Source organism: Trachymyrmex septentrionalis, unplaced genomic scaffold (assembly GCF_001594115.1).
Source record: "Trachymyrmex septentrionalis isolate Tsep2-gDNA-1 unplaced genomic scaffold, Tsep1.0 scaffold42, whole genome shotgun sequence".
Lineage (NCBI taxonomy): Eukaryota > Metazoa > Arthropoda > Insecta > Hymenoptera > Formicidae > Trachymyrmex > Trachymyrmex septentrionalis.
This window is the reverse complement of record NW_017305590.1, coordinates 765,614-771,046: the sequence shown is the minus strand read 5'-3', so window position 1 is coordinate 771,046 and position 5,433 is coordinate 765,614. Positions and strand designations below refer to the sequence as shown.

Sequence of the window (5,433 nt, the reverse complement as noted above, 5' to 3'; positions counted from 1 at the left end):
AAAATTATTTTACACATAAGTTATACAATAAAATTACCTCTATTTATCTACGTCAATAATATTTAAAAAAATAATTATTTTAAAAATTTATATTTCTTAAATTATTTTTTAAAAATATTAATACATAAAATTTTTTTAAAGATAAACAAAAGTAACTTTATTATATGTAAACTCTAATGTAAAATATTTTTGGTATCTTGAATGACTGTTGAGATACAACAAAAAAATCGAATTGCTTTATATAAGACATGATTTTACTTCTTAAAACTGTTTATTAGTTGCAATTTTCTTTTTAATTAATAAAAATTATTTATGTAATTTACGTATATGTAAAGTTTATTAAAATCAAAATTTAACACTGCAAAGTGTTCCTTCTCAGCATTATAATTATACTAATATTTGACTGTTTGAATAATTTTGCAACAAAAGATTTGCGAGAAAAGACTTATAAATAAATGACTGAAATTCCAAAGGATGTTGTTAGGATAATTATTATCCCATCTGCAAGTGCGGATTCTACCGCTCAAGTGGTAAAAAGCCGCTTTGTTTAGAGGACAATAGAAACCTGTTAAATAACAGGCACGCTGCTTAACGAGGCACGTCAATTAATCGTTATAATTATAGCCGACATAAAGCTAGCTTTTTAAAAATCGCAATTTTAAATTATACGTGATCGAAGCATGGCGGAACTGAATACCGATCTTTAAACATCAACGCGATAGTACCGTTAAGGAATACTGCGATATTCGAGATTCGAGTGAATACTAAGCAATAGAATTTAATTTCTGTACTACTTTCGAGTTCTATATCAAGTCTTCGCTGGAGAAACAGAGAGAGAGAGAGTTTTATTCAAAATAATTTTCGTCTCAATTATAAAAACGACCAAAAATTAATGAAATTAATGGAAGATTAATTTCATGAATGGATTAATAATGGAAAGATTAATAAACCGTTTTATACGATAAGTGTAAATTTTTACATGAGTTTTAGTAGTTTAATTGTATGAGTATATTAATATGAGTATATTAAAGACTTTTGAGAATTCTTTGAAAATAATTACATTTCTAATTTTTTAATACATTAATGAAGAGAGTAGCTTAATATAACTGACATGTGATAATCTAGTCATTCAGGATAAACAATTTCTTGGAAAGTTATAAGAATTGCATATTGATAATTTTATTGTATCACGACCTTCATTTATATATACGAGAGAAATACCCGCAATGTGAGAAATAATCTCTGGCGTGATAAAAGTCCACTTTCAGGAAACATTTCTTGTCAACAACGATAAACCATGTTAAATCGATCTCCGTTCAGGCGTGCAGATTGAGGTAAGAACAAAGAGAGTGTCGTAATCTTGGTTAACTAAGCGATAGACCGCTATAACAAACACGGACTTTGTCTTTTTGACAAACCAAATAAATCAAATATCCTTATTTTTTTATGTTTAACACGAAATAATGATATGATAATTGCGTAACATTGAATGTTTTACATGTATTATGTAAGAAAAAAAAACGCATAGCACATAGTAGAACTTTGATTATGCAAATCATTTGAGAGACTGAAACTTTTATTTGAATATTAAAAATATAAAAACAAGTTTTATTAATTATTTTATGTATTTATTATTTTATATAATATTATATGAAATATTTTTAAAGAAGTTTGTGCCTTTCGATAAACGTATCGTGCTTGAAATAAATGAACAGTAAGAATGTAGATCGTAAATGAAATATCTTTGAGGGAACTCCGCTCACTTAAATGACAACTAAATGAGAACACGAGAGATACTTGAAGAATGCAACAATAATTACTCCCTCACTTGAGCATGGAATAAAATGCATCGCTACACGATGCAACTACGGGAACCAACTCTTCTCCTATTCATTTCCAACCGTTCGCATAATTCTTTTCACGCATGATCGGCGATATGTGGGAAGACATGCGCGTAATTTCATCGTTGACATTGTTACTCTCTTCACTCCTTGCGATTGCAAGATAAAAGTACCATACGCCCGTGTGCTTATACAGAAAAAAGACTATTCTTAAATCAACCATAATATACTCATACATAAGCAAAAGTATTATAATCTTATTTCAAAGATATTAGTCTTAATTTAATTAAATTTTGATACAAGTATTACTTTGCATTCAATCTAAGACTTTAATTTTAATTTCACTTAATTTGTTCAATTAAAAATCTTATATCAATACAAATTTAATCAAATTACGACTAAAATCTTTAAATAAAGATTATAATAGTTTTGCTTATATATGAGTATACTCGTATTATAGTTAATTTTTAAGAATAATTTTGTTCTGTGTATGCGACTTCTACTAAAAAAAACTAAATTTTAATAAATATTTGTTTGAATTGTTTTAAATAAATATTTACTAAATGTAAACATTTATTTATTTATTTGGTGAGAGAAGAATTATTAATTTGATTTAACTATCACTTTTATATTCAATAAATATTTATTTACTATAAATAAATTTACTTAGTATTGTTCAAAGAAAAAATATGTATTAAAATTTAATAAATTTCTTTTCAGTGTATCTATCCGTACCTTGTAAGGATATTCGTGATTGTGAATCGTGACTGTTCATTCTGCATCGATATCTTACGATTGTGACGAGATACACGAGGTACACGGATCAATGACGTAACGCAGTCAGTGATCGTGCAGAACAACGGGACTAGATACCTGATTGGATGTAGAGCACCCGGATGGGCAATCTATGGCATACATCGTATACGAATTTATACAATTCACTTTCAACGATCGTCTCAATAAATCAATTGAAGTGAATACACTGATTGAACAAGTTGCTTGGATAAAAGTGCTTAGTTCCTCTTACATTAAGAGTTCCTCTTAGCTTGCGTATCTCTTTACATAACTTACATAAATTTACTTTCTTTTACTTTATATACTGCGAAATAATATTTAAAAGCAAAATAATGTTTACAAAACTGTTTAAAATTATTGTTACATTTAAATGTTTGTTCTAATACTAATATTGATCATTCAGAAAATGAAGCTGTAATGCAATAATGATACACGGTACTATTTTATTTACTATTTCATATAAAATTAGATAAGGCATATTTTTAGAAAAATGTTTCATGCAATAGTATAACGTAGAAAAAGTGATTTATATTGTAACATATGTATCTATTTATTTCAAAGGTATTTTAATTTATTGAAATTGTAACATTGCATGTAGAGAATCAATCAAAATTAAATTATATTTTTATGAAAAAAAATTTAAAAGATCATTACGCAATGGAAGATACTACAATTATTAACAGTTTAATAATTATTAATTTTAGAATTCTAAGAAAAAAATATTGTTAATAAATAAAAAGTAGGTATGTGCTAAAGTACGATAAATTGTACGTATGTAAAATTTCAAAATTTCTCCATCTCCGTTTACTTATTTAGAAATATCAAACTGTTATGCAAAGTAATAATACATGTATCTTTTATTCATTCAGAGAAAAATGTAAAAAGATAAGTTTGAAATAATAATAGTTCGTAAAAATGACTAATATAATATTTAATTATTTAAATGTAATAATCAATTTTTATTATAAAAGGATATGCATTTTTCTATTATCTTAAAATGACTAAATTAAATAACTAATAGTTAAATAACTAATAAGACTGATTAAATAACTGATTTAACATAAAGCAATTATTCTTTATCACTCTTCATACAATAAAGTGATAGTTACTAGAGAAATTTTATTCTTTATCTCCCACTTCCTCCAGCAAAAAGAAGAAAAGAACAGAAAGTGTGAATACTTATGGCTATGACCTGATACAACGAAAGCGAAACGCAAAGTTTTTATTTGCCGAACATCGAGTTGTCGACATTTATAACGTGTGAATTTTATGCAGTACTCTGTAGATGTTCCGATACGCGTAAAAAAAAATTCATTTGTCACGATTCGTGATACCTGACGAGGGATGGACCGCAATCAAACGGTTGTCGGACACTGGTAAGTATTACAGTACGCTGGCGCATGAAAGCGAAAGTAATGCGTTTATTTGATTGGCACATTTATTGCTGCGAATTTATTCTATAGTATCTTTCATATGATTAATATATTCTTCTAGCGTCTTTCATCGTGCGTAGAAAGAGAGAGAGTGCGCGAGAGAGAGTGCGTTTCCTATAATTACGTGATAATATTATCGAAACTTTTTTTTATAAATGTAAAATGCGAGATTGTTGACAGCAGCATTCAATAGCTCAACGGTAAAGTAACATTGATTGCCCAAAAGAGTTAATTAATGCATTTGGCTCTGGCTGTACCATAGGATTTCGCTTACGTAAATGGGCGGAAGATGAAGAGCTAGCCCGGTAGCGGTCTCGAACACGAGCGTTTCCGGCAATGCCGGTAACTCCGGATAAACATTTGGAGCGCGCGCCAATTGTGTAACGGTTACTCCCAGCGAACTAATGACATCAATTACACACGGTTGAATGCTATCGCCTAGCAAATCTCGCCTCGGCTCGATTCGAACCGCTAAAAACACATCCTGAGGCAGAAAAACGTCCCTGGGCCCCGCGTTAATGACTCGCGAACAAAGTTCTCACTTGCGTGATCCACACTCTGAATTTCACATCTCGCACTCACATAAACCACAGAAACGCATCTACTAGGAAACCGCGTGCGTGCGTGCTTAAGTGCGAATGCGTGTATGGAAAACACTTTCTTCTCGCGTGGAAAATCGTGTTAGTGGCAGTTTCTCTCTACGGACCAATAGATGGGTGGGTGCCTGTAAAATTCACGCGCCCAGAATAATTAAAGGCAAAGCAGCTGTACTGTTCGCCCGCGAGCGTTTCTCTCAACACTTCATTAGTGTATCGACTAATTTCATTACTAAAGCAGTTATAATTTGGTAATTAAATTCATGTGTGATTGGAGCTTTATGGAAATTCTCATATAAAGCGCGTTAGTAAAGATCTTCGTATTTTCTATGTTATTAAAAATATAACGCTACTGTATAATTGAATCATAATTAAACGTATTATTGTTTATTGAGCATTTATATCGTTTTTTTACTTTAAAGGTGATACAATTTAAAAAAAAAATGATTTTTAAATTGTTATTATAAATGAATTAGTTATAAGAGGAATTATTTTATTAATCGTTAAAAGTAAACTAAATTTAAGTCGGTCCGCAAATAGCATTTGTATCATTCCTAAAATTTTCAAAGAGATCATAGTACTTTTTATAAAAATACTATTTTAAGTTGTATCCTTTTTATAAATAAAAAGGAGTCTTCTACAGAAAACATTTAGAGTTAAGACTGTTTTGATAATCAAAGTTTGAAGAAATTGTTTTATTTTGAATTTAATCATTTTAGCTAATTAAGATAAAATATAAACTGTTGTTGGTGATATTTCGAATTATGT

At 29.2% G+C, this 5,433-nt stretch overlaps 1 long non-coding RNA gene across 1 annotated transcript in view; it reads left to right on the top strand.

Moving 5' to 3' along the window:
• Positions 1–2,114, top strand: part of LOC108751235 — a 14,502-nt gene extending 12,388 nt beyond the window's left edge. The window contains exon 3 of the long non-coding RNA XR_001939473.1: positions 2,038–2,114. This is a non-coding gene — a long non-coding RNA (uncharacterized LOC108751235). The remainder of the gene's footprint in view (positions 1–2,037) is intronic.
• The last annotated feature ends 3,319 nt before the right edge of the window (positions 2,115–5,433 follow it).